This window comes from Mesoplodon mirus (genome assembly GCF_964341445.2).
Source record: "Mesoplodon mirus genome assembly, chromosome: 14".
NCBI lineage: Eukaryota > Metazoa > Chordata > Mammalia > Artiodactyla > Ziphiidae > Mesoplodon > Mesoplodon mirus.
This window is the reverse complement of record NC_138990.1, coordinates 17,022,881-17,044,879: the sequence shown is the minus strand read 5'-3', so window position 1 is coordinate 17,044,879 and position 21,999 is coordinate 17,022,881. Positions and strand designations below refer to the sequence as shown.

The 21,999-nt window shown below is 44.4% G+C and overlaps 1 long non-coding RNA gene across 1 annotated transcript; it reads right to left on the bottom strand.

Annotated features, from left to right (window-relative positions):
- Window positions 1-2,776: 2,776 nt before the first annotated feature.
- Window positions 2,777-15,750, bottom strand: LOC309815405. The gene is made up of 5 exons (XR_014295872.1): window positions 14,257-15,750; window positions 13,732-13,782; window positions 11,603-11,648; window positions 4,466-4,562; window positions 2,777-3,014 (listed from the first exon to the last, which is right to left on the bottom strand). It is a non-coding gene; the product is annotated as an uncharacterized lncRNA (long non-coding RNA).
- Window positions 15,751-21,999: the final 6,249 nt, after the last annotated feature.

Genomic DNA, 21,999 nt, shown 5'->3' with positions numbered 1-21,999 from the left:
GCCCAAGGCTGCAGCCCAGGGGCAGTGGAGGTCTCCTCTGCCCCTAAATACTTCTTCTGTACTTCTACTCCGCGCAAGCTCAGCTACGCTGGTAAGGGCGCGGGGCTCCTCAGGTGAGGGGGTGCTTGGCTGTGAGGCAGGAGGCACACAGATCCCAGGGAGGCTGAGAGGAAATCCAGGGTCATCAGAGGTGATGAGGGCTCTGTGGAGGAGCCTGGGCAGGATGGCTGAGCTGTTCCGAGGGCGTGGATGCCAGCTGAGTCTGGGGGGGCGGTGTGAATACTGGTAGTACCATGGTGGGGAAGTCAAGGAGCAGGGGCCGGAAAGGTCTGGGCTTGAGGTGGAGGGAAGAGGGACCAGATTAAGCATCTTCAGAGGAAAATGTAGGCTTTGTCTTTGCCTTTGCTTCCAGAGAAGGACAGAGTTCTGCATCATACACCTCCAGCCTGAGAGCAGGACCATCCAGCTCAGGTCCACACAGCTCACACATACATCTGCCCTCCAGGCACAGCCCTTCTCAGAGCACACATAAACCCCAAGCACCACAGCCCCATTCCACAAGTAATGCACCACCGATATTACCAAAATCACACTCCTTGTCATACACGCATCCAGCCGCATCCCTCACTTACCACAGCCCTCACCACCATACTCCACACCCCTGTATACAGACACCGCTCCAGTATCCCCCCCACGCACATGAAAAGCCCACAGATGACACCAGATACACCGCTCCATCCTACGGCCAACAGACACCAAGCTCACGACATAGCTACGTCATGTAAATGTCCCTCTCTCGTCTACCACACCTGCTCCCTCAGCTTCCGGCACGGCCCATGCATGTTATTATGGTTTTAATTTCCTTTTTCAGCAATGCGGAGATTTCGAGACACTGCCTGGCCTACAGCACCCCTAGCCCAGGTTCAGGAAGAAGGGGAGACCGCTCCCCCATCACACTGTGTCTCCTCCTCACTCTCTTCACCCTGTAAGGACTATCTGCACCCAGACAAAGAGGAAAGGGGCATGAAAATATACTACGTGCAGGTACAAGTGAACAAGGGTGTCGCTGTCTCCTGGAAGACAAAGAAACCCTTGGAGTTGCCTGAAAAGCAGCTGACGATAGAAGAAGTGACCCTTCCTGAGGATGCGTGCACAGTAGGCACTTGCCCCTCTGATGTGTCCACCGAAAGCCTCCTGTCTGACAGTGAGCCCACTGGGGAGGAGAAAGAGTATGAGGAAAGGGCAGAGCCAGGCAGCCCATCAGGGTCACCTGCCGTCGAGGAGAGACCCAGGGCCAAGACACCGGACTGGATGGTGACCATGGAGACCGGCTTCAGGTGCATGGCCTGCTGCCGGGTCTTCCCCACCTTGGAGATCCTCCAGCAGCACGTGAAGGGCGGCGTCCTGCAGGGCTTCAGCTGCCGTGTCTTTCATCTCAACATGGCCCAGTGGATGGGCAATGTGGAATCCGAGAGCACACCGGAGGAGGAGGAGGAGGAGGAGGAGGAGGAGGAGGAGGAGGAAGAGAAGCAAGAAGAAAAGGAGAATGAGGGAGAGCAGCCCACGGGGGAAGGCCCCAGCCCAAAGAGACCCCGCAGGCAGGGTCTTTTCTCTCCTTTGAGTTCCAAACAGCAACTGAGATTCATGGGACAGAAGATCCTGGAAGACGGTGTGGCCGTCCCTTGGAAGAGGTAAGGCTTGAGGCTGGCACTCTTCTGAGCCTATGTCACGACGGCCCAGAGGAGTCTAAGGGAAGGGGCCGCACACATGTGCTGGTTGACCTAATGGCTCTGCAGTTGCATCAAATGGGACACACCCAGCACTAACAAAGGCATTGAGCTCTGTTGACGTAAACAAGAAGGTGGAGCCTTTTCCTAGGAGTTTTCTCAGGGTCTGCACGATGGACCTCAACTCTTAGAGGACGTACCGCCAGCAGCTCCTTCTCGGCAGAGAGAGCCAGGAGTGGTCTCAAGAGAGGACAGGGGCCCTTGCAGGACCAGAACTTTGAGGTCTGAGAGCCTTGGGCCTGAGCCGAGATCTCACCCTGACCACTGTACCTAGCCTTCTGTGACAAAGGGGAATATGAAAGAGAGTCGCGTGGAAATGAGGTCCCCCGAGATATGGAAGTGTTCCAGAACCTTCGTTGCGTGGTAGTTGATCTGGAGCCAAGCTCACTGTGGTGTGCGTGGCTCTGAGCATTAAGGCAATGCTGGAGGGTAACCCTGACCAGCAGAGCTTGGAGTGCTTCTTGTCTCTTCCTGTCCTACCTCATTTGTTTTATCCCTTCCAGGGATAAGAAAGGACCCTCGGGAGAGTAGCAGACAGAATGCCGTGGTCTGAAGGAGGATGAAGGGACCGGCACTCAGTCTAACATCATATGACAATAGAAGCGTCCTAGGCAATAAAGGGCATTTTCCAAACCTTTCCTGGAGCTTTTATTTAATGACATTTTTCTATCTATGCATCTATCTGTCATCTACATCTGTATCTTTCAAGGTTTGTGAACAAGCTTTCACATAAGCACTAGAGACGTCCGCCAGCATTTTCCAGAAGAGGCCTGCAAATTGCTGGGGACTCCTCACAAATAGGGAACGGCCACAACCCCTGCCACACAGACTATGCGCGTGGCCCTCCTGACGTACTCCCACTCTCTCTCTGAATTTCCCAACGTCTGAGATGAGGGTGCTGGCTGGAGGCAATGATCACGTGCAGGCTGAATCTTCTCCAGATTCTGATTCTCTTCCTGGGCATATCGTCCTCAAGCACAGTCTCCATGTCCCTGGCCACACTGATCTCTCTCCTTCAGTCCTTCCCTCCCTCCCTCTCCTGCCTCCCAGTGCAGAGAATACTTTTTTGCATTTGAGACGACATTTATTTTTGGTTCACAGAATTCTCACCTGTTCTACTGTGGCCTCCGTTGTGAACATTCCAAAGCTGAGACTTTTCTGTTTTTCTCCCTCATTTCTGCTGAGTCTTTACCTTCCTAATGCAGTGAACTCACAGTGCCTAGCTGACTGGATGGGGAAAAAAATCCAGGGAGCAAAGAGAAATAATAAAAGAATATATCAGTTAATTTTTCATAGTGTTATCCAACTACATATTTTTAAAATTTTGGAACAATATTAGGAATCTTCTCTTTATAAAAAACTGAATTATCGGGCTTCCCTGGTGGAGCAGTGGTTAAGAATATGCCTGCGAATGCAGGGGACATGGGTTCGAGCCCTGGTCTGGGAAGATCCCACGTGCCACGGAGTAACTAAGCCCGCGCGCCACAACTACTGAGCCTGCGCTCTAGAGCCCGTGTGCCACATCTACCGAGCCCACGTGCCACAACTACGGAAGCCTGCGTGCCTAGAGCCCATGCTCCGCAACAAGAGAAGCCACTGCAATGAGAAGCCCGTGCACCACAGCTAAGAGGAGCCCCCGCTCACTGCAACTAGAGAACGCCCGCTAGCAGCAACAAAGACCCAATGCAGCCCAAAATAAATTAATTAATTTTAAAAAATTGAATTAGTTTCAAGGGTACAATGTATAAAAGTACAATAAAAGCCCCCCTTCATAACCCCCCAACCCCACTCTCAAGATGGAATAGATATGCTGTGATACAATTTATAGTCGTAGTACTACTCCTCCTCCCACCACATCCGAAATCCTCTGAGCCCGGTGCAGCAGCTTCCTTTCACAATGCTAGGACCCGCCACAAGACAGATGATAATCCCTTTGGACATTTCAAGGAGCGGCACCAAGGGAACAGTACCGGGGAAATGCCACTGACAGCTCAGAATATCCATGGCATTTCTAGAGCCTCGGCACTGCTCTCGCTCTGGGTATGAAGGTCCAAAAAGCACGTCAGAGAATATTCATACTTGTAAACAAGCTCCACCTTTGAAACACAATCTACATAGAAACACATATACAAGCCTGCACGATGGATGAAGCCAACGTCTCCTCCATGATTGACCTTCTGACAACCTTATTGTCTCCTCAACCATAAAAGGTCAACTTCAGACTCACGACCTTGCCTTGTCACCAGAAACATCCAAGCTTGGATCAGTCTTTCTAAGAGCAGATATTTGCTCTCTGAACTATTAGAGACTTGTCACATACACAGAAGTAAAACAGGATTGTTTCTATCTACCTGGGGACCTGGAGTCTTTCACATTGCTCCTGGTAAAACTCTCAGAGCACCAAAACTTTACCTACAAAGGGTTCAAGCTATGACATTCCCAATTTTCACAAACCTCCTCAGCTCTTGTGAGTCACATGCAGCCAATTCCAGAAATTGGAAACACGGTTGTGAGGATGAAACTGACTTTGGGGCTCCCCTTGGATATGGTCTTCCAGACTTACCAAAAGGCCATTAAGAGGAAGGTTTACCCCACCTCAGGGAAACCCGAGGCAGTACTTGCAGTCAAGGGCTGGCCATGGCTTCTGAGCTACATCCAAAAAGAATTTCATACTGTACCTGGATCTGCTGAAGCCATTTCTGACTGTCCGAGAGCCAGCATGTATCGTTCCTGAACTGCCTCCATTGTGGATCATCAGTAGGGCTGTCACCTTTACTAAATAAAAATACAGGATACCCAGTTAAACTTGAACTTCACATGAATAATAAGTCATCACTTTTAGTATAAGTAGATCCTATGTACTATTTGGGGCATACTTATCTTAAAAATGTACTCGTTGTTTTTCTGACATTCATATTTAACTGAAGAGCCTATATTTTATCTGTCAACCCTACTCAGCAGAAATGATGGAGGCTTATAGAGATCCAAGAGATGCCTCAGAGCATCCTCAGCTTTTATTTCTATGTCCTGGACAGTGAGCCCGAGCTTCCCACTCCCATTAATTGGCTATAATGGAGTATAGTCTCCATTTTAGAGGTTTTGCTACTTGTCATTGTTATTATCTTCCTCTCACAGCAGTGAGAGGCCCGCATATTGCAAAAGAAACACACAAACAAACAAACAAAAAGGAATAAGCTTGAATAATTCCTCCAAATCTCAGTGGTTTAAAACAACAAAGGTTCATTTCCCGCTCGTTGTACATGCCCATCATGGGCTGCCTAGGAGTTCTGCTCTTCGTTTTCCTTATTCCTGCCCCCAGCTTGACAAAGCCACCTCTCTCAGTCATCTTTGTAGAGAGAAAGAATTCTGGAGCCTCACACTGGCAGTGTGAGTTCTCGCCCAAAAGTAACACACATCACTTCCACCCAGAATTGTTGACCACAATCTTATTTTTAGGGAAACCACTGCCCAAAACTGCCTGCCCTGACCAGGCCCGACAGTAACCACTTTCACGAGTTATCTTAAAACAGGAGGTCCTGGTAAGGAACGCGGAACTAACCAACTACCACCAACCGGAAGAATTAGGGAAAGGTCAAAAGGAGAGAGGAGACTCCTGTCCATATGTCCTACCAACCTCCCAGAATCCTTCTCTCTGGAACCTATCTTAGCTGAGCAATGTGTGCACCACCAGAAAGGATCCTGAGTCAGAATGACTGGCCGGAGACAACCCAGAAACTAACCCCATCACCATAAAACCTGAGACTGCGAGCCACATGGCAGAGCAGTTCTCCTGGGTTCCCTTCCCCTCCTGCTCTGCACCCGGACACCCCTTCCCAATAAAGTCTGTTGCTTTGTCAGCACGTGTGTCTCCTCAGAAAATTCTTTTCTGAGTGGTAGACAAGAGCCCACTCTTGGGCCCTGGAAGAGGTCCCTCTTCCTGCAACATTATCATGTGCCTCTCCATTTTCTAAACTCCTTAGGCAAAAGTAATTGTGAACAATACTACTGAATAGTACAGAAACCATACAGAAAAATTCTAATCCCTCCCTGTTAAATAGGAGACTTGACAAAACCACCAAGCTATGCATTCACAAAACTGGGTCTAGAACTCACATCTCTTAGGTCATGATTCAGAACCTTTTCCCACTACGCTGTATGTTAGGATTTTTACACCAAGACAATGTAGTTGGGTTAATAATGCCTTTCATTTTTTGTTTTTGTTTTTGTTTTTCATAAATGGATTCAGGAGGGAGGCTTTGGAAGCCCCTAAAACACTTGCCTTAAACTGAAAAGCAACTGGAAAATAATCCCACTGCCTTTTGAAATGTTTGACCTAGTAAAGATTAGATGTCTGGGAGGCTTTTATGTTCTGAATATAAGGAATAAAAAGGAAACAATCTTCCTAAGACTTTAGGAAACAGGCGGAAAAACTCTTGACTCCCACTTTGCTATTTTGATTAGCTCGTTGACACTTCAGTTCTTTGACTAATAGCAGTGGCAACAGCTGGAGTTTAGCCAAGATATAAGTATATATAATAGGGTGGCGGCCCCTGCAGAACCACATACCACTGTAGATGCTTTAGCTCAATCCTACTTGCTCATAGGTCTGTGCAAAGTAACAAATGGTTCTGAAACATTTATTCCAAATAGCTTTCTTATTATTACTTTAAAGATAACTTGGCTGCCAAATACTTGCTCCCTGGTGAAAAAGAATGCATATATGGGAGGAGGATTTATGTATCAAGATATGCTGCTTATTTCCCTCCTGCTGATACAATGCACATCTAATGAATTAGAGATAATCTTCCTCTCTTCCCCAAATTATAGATAAATGAGTATGTCGTTTCTCCCTCCCTTCAATTCATCCTGGTCATAGTTATTTTCTTTAAGACTATTATTCCCCTGCTTAAATCTTAAATGGCTTCCCAATGCGAGAAGAAGAAAACCGAAAAGAGTCAACCGAACGTTCAAAGCCCCGTAGGGTTGAAGACCCTGCCGAGTTTTCCAGACTAAGCGTAACACTCACCTTCCCGCCTCCACTCAACTAGGCCAGACTTCCCTCCCTCCATCAGAGGACAGGCGCTTGCTCAACTCATTTCTTTCAAGAGTATAATTTTTCAAAGTACAAATTGTTTTTAAGTTCAATTAAAATCCCACTTTCTACAGGAAGCCCTTCCAGATATCCCAGTGAGAATGGACCACACATTTTCCCAGCATGTTAGTTGTACCTCTGTGATAACTCTTTTCACATCCTTCAATCGGGCAGACTCTTAATGAATGCGTCTGATTTCCCCCACAACATAGAGTAGGAGCCCTTGGAAAGTAAGACGCCATGATTCCTTATCTCTGGATTTTCCACATCTCCTTGCACTGAGTATGATCCCTAGCAGGACCCTGTGGGCTCCTGGGCACAAAGCCTGTATCGGTGTCCCCCATTTCTTGATTACAGGAAATAGGCTTCATTCAGCCTCCATGACCTTCCCTGAGTGCCAAGGAGCAGGTTCAAACAGTTGCTAATTAGAGAAGGGAGGGGATGCGAGACAAGGGAGGAATAGTCACAAGAAACACTAGTGCAGCCTTCGGGCAGGGTCTTGGTTCCCCCTTAAGGGATACACATAACAATATCTTTGAGCTGTTTTGCAGATACTGAAACCCCCACTAGGTGGGAGAAGTTAATGGTGTGCTACCCACAAACACGCAGACCCCAGAACCAGTTGGAACCGTAAGGTTGATGATGCTGACACCCACTTACCTCACCACCAACCAATCAGAGAAATGTCCATGAGCTGATCATACTCTCCTCTTTGAACGATTACTATAAAACTCCTCACTACCCTCTCCAGGTCAGGGACGCAGAGTTTTGAGGGCAATCGCCTGCTCTAGCCCCCTTTGCCTGGCAAAGCAATAAAGCTATTCTTTTCTACTTCACCCACAACTCTGTCTTGAGATTTAATTCAGTGTCAGGGTACGGAGGCCGGATTCGGCTTCAAGTATGAGCTCCCCTACTTGCTCCTCTATCCCGCAAAAAAAAAAAACAAAAGCTTAAATAAATTACCAAAGTACTGGATCTTCTTCCTCCCTAGGCAAAACAATGTCCTGACCAGTGGCCTCTCTTCCTTTTCCCCATACCAGCACAGGAATGCCATCTCTGCATTTATGCTTGCCTGTCACCATGTTCATGTAACTGAACAAAAGTGACAGCCCTCGGGCTTCCCTGGTGGCGCAGTGGTTGGGAGTCCGCCTGCCGATGCACGGGACACGGGTTCGTGCCCCGGTCCGGGAGCATCCCGCATGCCGCGGGGCCGCTGGGCTCGTGAGCCACGGCCGCTGGGCCTGCACGTCCGGAGCCTGTGCTCCGCAACGGGAGAGGCCACAACAGGGAGAGGCCCGCGTACCGCAAAAAACAAAAAAAGTGACAGCCCTGTTCATCCCATGTCCTGTGTAATCCACCCAACTCCCTTCGTCTCCATCTAAAACTATTTTTTACACTGCCTAAAATTTAACCATAGAGAATCAGGACTTTGAATGTTTACCCTTCAAAGATTTTTATTAAAATACAAGTAACCTCATGAGAAGTGGTGCCTTAACTTAAACCATCATCAGCCACTGTTTTAGCAAGGACTAGGGGAAAACAGGCTGAGAATTGGGCCATTTTTTAATGGCATTGGAAATGTAGAGACAGGAAGAAGAAGAAATGGTATCTGATCAGGAGGTAGATGTTGGGGAGGTGGTGAAAAAGTACTAAAAATAAATATTCCACTTCCTCATAAATTTGCAACAGACAAAATCTTCCTGAGCTGGTGCCCCTGTGTGAAGCAATGTATTAAGGACATAAGACATAGAGATCCACTGCAAATTAATCATGTTAACAAACTGAGCTGAGACTCAGAGAGTTCAAATAACTAGGGTTGAGAAGAATATTCGAAGTTTATTTTTAAAGGAGCCCAGAGATTGAGGTAAAACCCACAGCTGTAAAGAACACCTTTGCATCAAGGACTTAGCTTCTATGTATGAATTGTAAGTAAGGGAAGCAGCCTTAGAAAGCAGAATCAGATGATTACTGGTGCCTAGGAAAACCTCTGGCCTAAAGAAGTCATCTGAAGTTAGCCCCATCTTCCTCTAAACCCATTTGGTAGGGTTTTGAAAATCTCCTCCATGAACATAATACACTTGACATGAATTCATGGAAGTAAATGAGGTTAACAGGATCTGACCAACACCTTAGTGTCTCTTCCAAAGGATGGGCAGTGTATCCATAATGAGGAAAGGGATATGAAATGCTCACAAATCCCATGATGAAAATGCCTCTTGGTCTATAAATCATGTTTCCCTGCTGTTCATAGCTCTGAAAACGATTAGAGAGAAACCTACTCCTGGGTGTGACAACTGGGGTCACTGAAGATTAGATGTTGCCATGAGCCCACAGAGTCTGCCCTGCAGAAAGCAGTAAAATGATCAAACCCCCACTCCTTCTGCTGGAATATTTACTGTTGACACAAGAGTTCAGCTGTAGACTATGAGCAAAAACCTTCTGTCAATCACTTTCAGTCCTTAATTGGATAAAAAGAGCTAGAGATCTTTCAAAACAGTTGAAGATTGCTACTTGACAGGGGGGGCTGGGAGTAGTGCAACTGGCATATGGGTAATTTTTAAGGCTACTTTTAAGTGTGAAGCCCTTTGACTGGTTCTCTGTCTCATGGGTATCCCAAAATTTCCATCTCACTGAAATTGGGAAAAGAATTCAGGTTCTGTCTTTCCCCAGAGAGGGGAGGCAGCCACAAGCTTTACAAACCTAGCGTTTGTACATACAGCGAAGTTAGATTCGCTTACTATTGGAGCCTGACAATACTTGATACCTGATAAAAATCACTGTCAAATAACATTTATAAGAACCCAATTGCATGAGATGGGGTACGATGTTGAGGATCACAAGCAGTTACAGCAAAGGCCTCCAGGTGCCCAGAGTTTAGGGCAAGCAAATGAGTATATAGGAAAAGCAAAATTTAAAAATGGCAGACCAAATTTGAATGGACCAAGTAACTGCTTTGCCATTGTACATTCTTCCTATTCCCCGTCACCCATCCATCTATCCATCCCCCCAAAACATACCCCAACCCTAGTGACAAAGGTGGAGGCAAAGCCTGGAAGGACAGTCCACAGGTACTGAGATGCTCAGGGTTGGGAAGGACTTTGATGCTTGTGAAATCCAATCCACGGTACCTTTGAATTTCCTCTGCCATGGCTCCACCAAGTAATTACTTGGCACATGTCCTAGGACCTTCAGGGACTGGGAATCCACCACTTTCTAAAACAACAACAAAACTCAACATATTTAGGCAGATAAAACGTATTTAGGCAGATAGAACAAAAAATTCTTCCTTGTAAGGACAAATCCACTTCCCCAGAGCCTGTGGCTTCTGGTTGCAGCTTTTAGGGCCACAGAGAAAAAAAAAATCAACATTCCTCTTCCACAAGACAATCCTTCTAATATTTGAAGACTGTTATCTCAGCCCTTCAAGTCTTTTCTTCAGCTGCACAGCCCTATTTCCCTAAACGTCCAGATTTCATTTCCACATTGTGATCCAAACTTTCTCCTGAATGTGGGTCCTAGTTGCTTTATATTTATCTTAGTCTACAGTCCCCAGAACTTAACACAGTATTCCAACTAAGGTCTGACCAAGGCAAAGCAGAGTGGGGTTCTTACCTCCCCCACCAGAGGTACTTCTCTTAAGACTGGCTTTTTGGTAGCCACATCAAACTGCTAACTCCTACTGAGCTGATACAGCCACTTTAAAGTAGCCAAGTCATACTTCAAAACCATTATTTCTCACCAAGTAATGGGGCTATCTGGGTTATCCAGACCTCTTCTATCCCTCACCCAAAGACCATCCATAAGCCTCACCCCACCAACATAAAAGCACAAGAAATGGGTAAAGTTTTCTGTTTTGTACTTTCCTTGGAAAAAGCTGAAAATTATTTGATTCGCCCAAGACTCCTCAAAATACCCCAGGTCAGGGGCTTCCCCGGTGGCGCAGTGGTTGAGAGTACGCCTGCCGACGCAGGGGACACGGGTTCATGCCCCGGTCCGGGAAGATCCCACATGCCGCGGAGCGGCTGGGCCCGTGAGCCATGGCCGCTGAGCCTGCACGTCCGGAGCCTGTGCCCCGCAACGGGAGAGGCCACAACAGTGAGAGGCCCGCATACCAGAAAAAAAAAAAAAAATAGGTGCATAAGTTTGCAGGAACATGATAAAGCAATTAAAAGTGAATGTTAGCTAGTATTAAATGAAAAAAACAATTTAAAACTGTATCTATGTTATAAATACAAATACACATCCATGAATACATATGATGAAGAGATTACAGAAATATAAAAGCAGCTAATTTGTAAGCAGGTAAGCAGTAGACTGGAAGATGTCCTTCATTTCCCTTAATTTTTCTTTTACTTGTAAAATAAAAAAATGATGAAATAAAACAAAAATTAAAACCGAAACCAATTAAATTTAACAGGAATTTTAAAAAAAGCACACATGGCACACTCAGGTCCTCATATGCTTAGACTCTCCTTGAAAGAGAAAACCCATATGGAACTATACCCAATATTTCGTAATAACCTATAAGGGAAAAGAATCTGAAAATATATGTATATATATGTATAACTGAATCACTTTGCTGTACACCTGAAATTAATACATTGTAAATCAACTATACTCCAATCAAAAAAAAAAAAGAAAAAGAAAAAAAAGAGGAAAACCTGTGTCCAACCTGAGTACAAAAATGGCGTTTTTAACAGCAAGAAAGGCAAGCTCTACTCACCTGGAATGTGCTCATTTTCTCTCTCCTTCTGGGGCAGTGCAGAGTCCTAGCAAGACAGACAGGGAAAGAAGAAGTCAAACTGGAAACTGGTTTAAAGAAAAAGAAGTCACTAACCCACGTGGTGCTCATTGTGAATTACCAAGGCTCCCAGTCCTCGGGGTGGCTACAGCTGATTAGGCTTGATGAGCAGAGCCCCACGCAGATACCGGATGCCCCCGTGAACCCCCTCAGTGGCTGTGTGAGGAATGACCTGCCCAGCCATACACAGTGGCCCCCTCACAGTGTGCCTGCAGCTTCCACAGGGGTCATTCTTATTCTGGGTATGGGGTAAACAGAGACCATGTAAGTCAGAGTAGGTTTTGGAGTCAATATGCATGGGCTCTGATCAGGCTACGCCATTCACTAGCAGTGTCACCCTGGGCAAATTATTCACATCTCTTCGCCTCAGTTCTGTCCTCTGCCAGTAGGGGAGAACACGGGCATCCACCTCGTGAGATCGTCATAAGGTAGGAAGCTCTGAGAACACCACTGTCAGGGTTTCTTATTTCTTAGCAACTGCGGCAAAGCAGATGATATTTTAGTTAGAAATTATCCTTAGAGATGTGATTTCTACCAACAGAAGACTGTCAGACATGTGGAGGTCATACGTTGTTGCCCTGTTATGGGAGAGTCTTTATAGACTTCTGAAAATCTCTGCTTGTCTTCCTGAAGATTTTGTGACTGCAACAATAATATTTAAATTGACATGGACAACTTTTTACAAAAGGTATAAAAATACGTTAAGTTTCTTTTTAAACAGGAAGTACCCTTTTGACAATTATGCACAGAGGTAAAGAGAACTAAGAAAAGCCAGGATTCTGCAACAACAATAAAAAATAGTTTGACAGTCCATACCTAATTCAAATGAAAAAAGACAGGAATCTGAATTGTAATTATATCATTATAAATATAGGAAAGTTTAAGAAATAAATGGGAGACTTCCCTGGTGGTACAGTGGATAAGACTCCACATTCCCAATGCAGGGGGCCCGGGTTCGATCTAGTACAAAAGATGGCAATGATTCCACTCCCCAAAGCTTGGGAGAGAGATATCTTCACAACTTCTAACGACCTCCCTTTTGACTCTACACTTGCTAGCTGTCTTCTGCTCAATTCAGGATTCTGAAAGGGGCCCTGACAGTTGACAATAATTAGTGGGGGAATAAAATCATTGGACTAAGTAGGCCTTTGGTGAAGCCAGCTCAGTTTTATCTGTGACATCCAGCAGGGTCAATTTCCTCGGCCTCAGTTTCCAGAAAAGACCCTCTCTTGAGCTTCTCGAATTTTCACGTGCATGTGAATTACTGCGGGATCTTGTTGGAATGCAGCCTCCTGGACCCCCTACGCAGAAATTATAAATCAGAACGTCTCGAATGGGGCTCAAGGCTGGGCATTTCCATCCAAGTGATGCCAATGCCGCTGGTTTGTGGACCACAACTTGAGTAGCACTGCAGTGTAACATCAGTCCCACAAAAAACAGCCTCCACGACACAGAAACATACACAAAGAGTAACCAGACAAAAAGGCACGAAAACATTAACAACTGTTATCTTTACATCCTAAAGTTACAGATAATTAAAATTGTTCTTTATGTATATATCTGCATTTTTCCATAATGATTATGCTACTTCTATGATATACATATTATTTGAAATAAAATAAATGACCCAGTTGAGAAAACTATCTTAAACACTCATAAAATAGCCTAAACCTTGCTCTCAAGGTCCCCACAATTAAGTCCCAACCTCCTTTCATGATATGATTCTAGCCAGTACCCTATGCTCAAAGAGAATATACCAAAGGGATTAGCAAACTCAGCTGCTGGACTCAAACTGCCTGGGTCCCAACCCCAGCTCTGCCTCCTACCATCTGGGTGAGGATGGGCCAACAGGGTTGTGTTCCCTGCCTTAAAGTAGAGAAAACAGCAGTACCAATTCACAGAGCCACCGCCTGATGGAAATGTGTTCATTTGCATAAAGCTTTTAGAATGGAAATTAGTGACCAAGGCTCAGTTATCATCCTTACCCATGTCTCATACGTTCTACAATTTATAGGAATATCTTAAGTAGAAGAATGCCAAGTCCTACTCACGTGGGGCTCTGTTGCCTCTTCCTCCGTGCAGTGCTTTTTGAGAAGCCAGGGCTGGGGAAGGAAAGGAGACTGTGAAATACCAGGGCTGTGTTTCCATCCCCACTAATTCATACCGCACCCCCTTCCGCCCCCGTACCAGCTACAAGTCCTCTCCTTCCAAAACAGGCCAGGAGTCCAGGACAATTCAGCTTCCTGGGCTCACAGAATCCCGCTGCAAAATGGGTGCCTCCCGAATTAGCGTAGTATTAATACCAACAATGTATCAGGCAGTTGTAGACCTTTTACTTGTGCTATCTCGTTTCTCCTCACAACACTATATTAACAAGGCATTCCTTTTTCCCCCCTTTTACCGAACAGCAACGGAGGCACAGAGGAGTTAAGCAACTCACCCAGTGTGACGCCGTATGAAGCGGTAGGGCTAGCTCATAGGTGGGGGACGGGGTCAGGTTAGGGGTGAAGAAAACCGGGGAGACCCTCAAACCCCAGGAGGCACGACCTGAGCCCACCCCATCCCGGCTACGTTACCAAACGCAAAGAAGCTCCGCCCGCGGGACGTACATCACCACTCCAGGCCCTCAAACCTCCGCTTTTAGCCGCTCCTCCTCTTTCTCCCCAAATGAAAGGTCTGCAAAGGGGAAGCTTGAATGGGTCGTGAAGAGCGGACCTGAAACACCGTCACCCGGCAAAACATGGCTGCTACGTGTCCTCCTGGGGCGGAAGTGCCTGCGACTAACCCGGAACTCCTGGACCACATTTCCCAGAATTCCGCGGGTAAACCTTTACAGCGAGGCGTTACTGTAGCTGCAGTATATGGGACTACACGAGTTTACGAGCTCTGGACTACATGTCCCAGAATGCAAGGGTGGGTGCGGGGGTGTCTACCGGCACGAGCTCTGGACTACATGTTTTCACTCTGGTTTTCACTTTCCGGAATCCCTGAGAAGGTCTCAGGCCGTCTTGCCGTTCGCCTGTGTAGGCCTCAGAAGAGTGTAGATTCTGTTCATTGAAAGGCGTACAAACTCAGTAGAATTTTGGACGTCTTCAAGAGGCTAAGCGACATAAAAGCATTACCAGCCACGAAGGCTTCCTGGTAAACCCCAAAGAGTTTCACCATTGGAATAAGGGGAGAAGGAAACTGGGCTTTCTTTGGCAGGGACTGAAGCCAAACGCCAAAACACCTCATTCCCTGAAATTGTGTAAAGGTGAACGTGTTTTGTTAGCATCTTACAACCCGTGCGGAAGCAAGGGAAAATCCTTTCTAGAGACAGACATCAACATCCTAGGTCTCAAGTTATTTCTGTAATTATAAAATCTGTGACATTGCTATTTGACCAAGTGAACTCTAAGGGGAAGGAAAAAGCATTACTTGACATACGGAGGGACACTTCACAGTCATAAAAGTTTCAAATTCTCAGAAACTAATAACTTCAGCTGATACTTTATAAAGCAAACATTGACAGAACCATGAAGAGAAACATTCAAATTCATAATTGGATCTGGAGATTGGAACACATACATAGAGGGAAATGTTGAGCCTTAAAAGCATATATTAAAGTAGAAAGGGGGGCTTCCCTGGTGGCGCAGTGGTTGAGAGTCCGCCTGCCGATGCAGGGGACACGGGTTCGTGCCCCGGTCCGGGAGGATCCCACATGCCGCGGAGCGGCTGGGCCCGTGAGCCATGGCCGCTGAGCCTGGGCGTCCGGAGCCTGTGCTCCGCAACGGGAGAGGCCACAACAGTGAGAGGCCCGCATACAGCAGGGAAAACAAAAACAAAACAAAACAAAACAAATAAAGTAGAAAGGAAGTTGAAAATTGATTCAGAAAACATCCATTTCAGGAAATTAATAAATGAATAATAAAACTGAAGAAGGCAGATGGAAAAATATAAGATCAGATGAATGAAATACAAAAATAAAGTAGATCCCACACACACCCACAAAACAGAAATTAAAGAAAAAAACAAAACAAACAAAAAAAGATCATCCATAGTATAAACAAAGATTTTTTTCAAAAATGTGTTCCAAATTCTTTCAGGAAAATATCCTCCAAGAACTATTCCTGACTTAAGCCAACATAGCACACACGATTTCTTTCCACTACAAGTAAAGTGAAATCTTGGATATAGCATGATGAAATACGGTAACATGATTAAGTTTTATTTATTCACCTCCTGTTCCCTATGGCACCCTCCACTCCCTTCTCTACCCCGTAAGCTACCATTCTAATTTGTTTGATGTGTTTTCTTTTGGGTGTGTTCTTGTGCAAAATGTGCACTTGTGTATATTTTCAATTCATATAAATAATATTGTGTCATAAAATTCATTCTGGTGTTTATTTCCTTCATTCAGGAGTATATTTTTAAGATTCACCCATCCAGGCTTCCCTGGTGGCACAGTGGTTGAGAGTCTGCCTGCCGATGCAGGGGACGCGGGTTCATGCCCCAGTCTGGGAAAATCCCACATGCCGTGGAGCGGCTGGGCCCGTGAGCCATGGCTGCTGAGCCTGCACGTCCGGAGCCTGTGCTCCGCAGCGGGAGAGGCCACAACAGCGAGAGGCCCACGTACCGCAGAAAAACAAACAAACAAAAAAAACATTCACCCATCTATCTAATTTGTTTCATAGAGTTCCATTTTCTGCACCCACATTTTACCTGTACTCTTCCAACTGCCATGCCAATGATAATAAAATAAACATCTTCTTACATTTGTTTATAGACGTATCTGAGAATTTCTTTGGAATACATACCCGAGTGAAATTATTTCATAGCAAATATGTATACTTTAATAATATAGCCAGATTGACTTCCTGAACGGCTACACCAGTCCAGATTACCAAAGAGTTGCACGTCAGGTTTTTGTGCAACCACTTACCTTCATTTGGACGACTCATCACCGTTTTGCTAGTGTATTAAATGTATAGTAGTATCTTGTTTTAGTTAAATTTCTCTGATTTCTAATAAGTTTGATCTTTTTTTCAAATGCTTGGTAGCTTCATCTATACGTGTCTACTTAAAACTTTTGCCCCATTTTCTAATGTGGATGCTATCTTTTTCTTCCTCATTTCTATTACATATTCTGATTATTAATACCTTTTCAGTTTTACCAATTACAAGTATCCTTTCCTAATTGGGCACGTGTTTCTAAAATTTTTCTATTGTGTTCTTCATGGAATAGAAATCTTTAATTATAAGATAATAAACCAATAATTTCTTAATATCTGTGCTTCTGAAACTCCTCAGGTGAAAAAATATATTTCTACCTTTTAAAAATTAACTTTCTAGACTTATCTTTCACATGTAGGTCCTTTAAATATTTTGGAGTCGGGCCTCCCTGGTGGCGCAGTGGTTGAGAGTCCGCCTGCCGATGCAGGGGATACGGGTTCGTGCCCCGGTCTGGGAGGATCCCATGTGCCGCGGAGCGGCTGGGCCCGTGGGCCATGGCCACTGGGCCTGCGCATCCGGAGCCTGTGCTCCGCGGCGGGAGAGGCCACAACAGTGAGAGGCCCGCATACCGCAAAAAGAAAAAAGAAAAAAAAAATATTTTGGAGTCTATTTATGTACATTTTATTACATGGGATCCACTTTTATTTTTCTCCAAGAGAAATTCTTAAAAATAGTGATATTCATGGCTTGAAGATTCAATATTACAAAGATATCAGTAATCCTCAAAATGATCTATAGGCTCAATCAAACCCCAATAAAAACATCAGCATTTTTTCCCTTGGAAATTGATGAGATGTTTACAAATATTATGTGGGAAAGCAAAGAGCTACAAGAAGAGCTGGGGGCTTCCCTGGTGGCGCAGTGGTTGAGAATCTGCCTGCTAATGCAGGGGACACGGGTTTGAGCCCTGGTCTGGGAAGATCCCACAGGCCACGGAGCAACTAGGCCCGTGAGCCACGTACTGAGCCTGCGCGTCTGGAGCCTGTGCTCCCCAACAAGAGGCCGTGATAGTGAGGCCCACGCACCACGATGAAGAGTGGCCCCCGCTCGCCACAACTAAAGAAAGCCCTCGCACAGAAACGAAGACCCAACACAGCAAAAATAAGTAAATAAACTCCTACCCCCAACATCTAAAAAAACATAAAAATAAAAAATAAAAGAAGAGCTGGGACAATCTGAAAGAAGAATGAAAAGAAAGATATTAGTCACATTAAATCTTACTATCAATCTACAATATAAGATAGTCTGGTGTTTGCTCAAGGATAGACAAGATAATAGACATCAAAATCCATGTTGAAACAGACATTATAACAACGTGTAAAAAGAAAACACTGCAGGGAGCTCCCTGGTGGTCTAGTGGTAAGGATTTGGCGCTTTCACTGTGGTGACCCTGGTTCAATCCCTGGTCAGGGAACTGAGATCCTGCAAGCCACGCAGCACGGCCAAAAGAAAAAAGAAAGAAAAGAAAACACTGCAGCAGAGAGGGGAAAGAACTCTTGTTCATACAGTTGATCCTTGAACTAGGGTTCAAGGGGGTTAGGGGTGCCAACCCTCTGCTAAGTTGAAAATCCAAGTATAACTTATAGCCAGTCCTCTGTACGTACATGGTTTCTCCATAATCGGCAATTCTGCATCTGAGGATTGAACCAACCTTGGATCGTGTAGTAGTGCAGTATTTACTATTAAAAAAAATCCTCGTATAAGTGCACTTGTGTAGTTTAAACCCATGTTGTCCAAGGGTCAACTATTGGTTCTCAGTCAGCTGGATATCCATATGGGAAAAATATTAATCATTACTGCATAGGATATAAAAATATAAATTCCAGAAGATCTGCAGACTTAAATTTGAAAACGCAGCACTCTTGGGCCAAAAGTGAGAGAGATTTTAAAAACATCTATGGAATAAAAGACTCAGATGCATCCCTCATGCCCATGCATTCTTCAAGGGTCAACTGTATCTACCAAAGTTGAACATATACCCTATAACCCTTTGGTTCCACCCATAGAAATATCCCTCAAACAAGTGCACAAGGCACATTCTAGATTGCTCACATCACCACTAACTGTGATAGCCAAGAATGGGGAAGTACCCAATACCCACCAATAATGGGATTAATAAATAGATTTTGATATGTTTACACACTGCAATAATATCCACCAATGAAAATGAATCAACGGTATCCACTCCCATCAATATGGATAAATGTCATGGATATACTGTGGAGCAAATGAAGCCAACACAAAATAGCACCTATTACATGACTCCATTTATATCAAGTACAAAATAGGCTAAGTGAATCTACACCATTACAAATTAGCGGCTACCATATGGAAAGGAAGGTTACTAGAAAGAGCCAAAAAGGGATGCTTCTAGGGTTTGGGGTTTGTCCTGGTCCTCCAAGAACTAGACGGCAAAGTGCTGAGAAAGACTTTAATGAACCAATATTTCATTAGGGGAAACATCGGAGAGAAAATGGCAGGGAGCTCTGGAAGGCTGGCAGAACTATCAGCGCATAGTGCAAGTCTGACCCTGAGTGAAGATTTGGAAGAAAGATTTGGTAAATCATCCGAGACTGCCTTGTCATCTACGTAAAATCCTTCAAGGCTGTCAGAGTCCTTGAAAAAAGGTCACTGGACAGAGGAATCCTGGTCTCCAAGAAATGGGCTGCCTTAGGATCCCTGCTGTGCTGACTAGGAGCAATCAGGGGCAAGGCCGGCCTCCAGGCAAACGTGGTGATGGATTTAAGAGCAGCAGCTGGGACCTTTGGCCAGTTATGCTCCCTGTGGTCATAACTGTGAAACAGGAGACTCTCAACGTGGATGCTTCCTTGTGATAAGATCTGGTTGTTTATTTCTGTCAGACATAATACTGAAGCAACGTTGCGTCCTTCTCAGTATATCATACCCCAGAGATCTAAAACGTTCGTTTCTTCTGTTATTGATAATGTTCACCTCTTGGCTAAGGTAGTGTTCACCAAATTTATACCTACTGTATTTCTTGTTGTGATCAATACTTTGTGGAGAGATATTTTGGGTTTTGTAGCATCCTGCTCCTTGTAAACTTTCAACCAGTAGTTTGATAATTCATTGATTACTCTTGCCAGAACCTATCATTACTATGATAGTTGTAAATAATGATTTTTACATTACGTCATTCCTTCTATATATTTATGGTTTGGCATTCTATTATGAGAGCCTTTCCTTCCCTCCCTTCCTCTTTTTTTATTCATATTCTGTATGATAATTATTTATTTTATGGCCAAATTGCTCAGATTTACCCAGTGTGAGTCTCTTCAAGCTGGATCTTTTTACACGTCCCACCGCTCTTTCCTACTTTCTGGCACAGTAAATTTTCTCCAGGATCATTCTACACTTTCCTTGCTCCAGCCCTGAAATAGAAACGTGGATATACATGCTTATATACATCACATACACATGTGTGTGTTTGTATATCCTCGCACTTCCATATCTACTTCTGTAAATACCTAGCACGTGCACTCACTCCCTCTCTCTCTCTACAGATGGGTGGACGGATGGATGGATGGGTAGACAGATCTGTATAAATAACTTATGGTCAGACTTCCATATCCGTGGTTCCTCTGTATCTGCAATTCTGCAACCATGGGTTCAGCCAACCACAGATCATGTAGTACTGTAGGAATTACTATTAAAAAAAACCCTGCATATAAGTGGACCTGCCCAGTTCAAACCCATATTGTTCAAGGGTCAACTGTAACTTGCTAAATAAAGCCCTTTAACCAACTATATTAAAAATACCGCCATTGGTCTGCGTATGGAATGCCATCCAAACCTGCTTTGTCCTTACTGGTTCCACATCCAGAGGGTCCTCTGCTATTATGCTCAGTTCTCTCCTCATGTGCATCTTTTCAACAAGAGAAACTTTTTTTTTTAAACCTCCACAATGTAGGTATATCCACTTTTGTTTCTAGCTCCAGGATTTTCCCTCTCCCTATTATGGATCTGTAGTTAAAGCACAGCATAAATAATAAAGCTTCAACTGTTGAAACTCATGAATTTTTCTGTGTATGCAAAATAATCTGAGAACTGTTTTGTTTTTGAAATTGGCTTCCAGAGTTCATACCATAATTTTGATCTTATATGCCTTATGACAATATAGAACAATCATATGAGGTCTTAACTGCAAGGGATAATTATTTAATACTTTTTCAAATTCTATTAAAATAATTTCCTGCTTTGGCAATACCCACTATTCAATGAAAAAAATATAACATGAAGTTATAAAATGGAAAAATATCACAAAATGCTCCTTGCCTAGGAAAACCACTCTGGAAGAGTATCCCTTTACACATGATCTTATGCATGTACACATACATGTGTGCACATGCACACATACACAAACACTAACAAAGATTTATGGTTGATTATACTATGAAGGCTACAATCTGTGACCTCTCAAAGCCCATATTGTGTATCTCCTGCGATTATGATATGTCATAAATTTTTAAAATAAATTTTTTATTTAATTTATTTATTTTGGGCTGCATTGGGTCTTCGTTGCTGCGTGCGGGCTTTCTCTAGTTGCAGTGAGTGTGGGCTACTCTTCGTTGCGGTGCGCGGGCTTCTCATTGCAGTGGCTTCTCTTGTTGCGGAGCACAGGCTCTAAGCACGTAGGCTTCAGTAGTTGTGGCACACAGCCTCAGTAGTTGTGGCACACGGGCTTAGTTGCTCCACAGCATGTGGGATCTTCCTGGACCAGGGCTCGAACCCGTGTCCCCTGCATTGGCAGGCGAATTCTTAGCCACTGTACCACCAGGGAAGTCCCTGTCATCATTTTACCGGCTTCAGAATAATATAGGAATCTATCAAAACTCAAATTCTTACAGCTGTACACTAATTTCCATTAAAAAATTTAGTGACATCATTGATGTGGTGTTCATCTTTTTGGTATTTTAATCTCATAATCCATAACTTCCAATTATATGATTTCTAAATCAAAGAGATCTAATATATTCTGATATATATACTCCTTTCCTGAAACCATGCTTTACTGCAACCAATAGGGAAAAGCACATAAATGTCAGTCTTGTCTCAATAATACACTGGATAATTTTATCAAATTCCTACAAGTTTTCTGGGTATTTGCCTCATGGATGTGGGGGAAGAATATGGCATAGCCCCTACCTGAGAAGTTTAGAAGAAATGCTACAATAATTAGAAGGCAAACATTTCAAAGTCTGGATGAAAATGCAGAGAATTAGAAATCAGTAAGTTCAAGGTCAACTAAAAATTTTTTTTTCTAGGGACAAACAATTTTTGTGACACTTTCAAAGTGTTACAGTAAACCC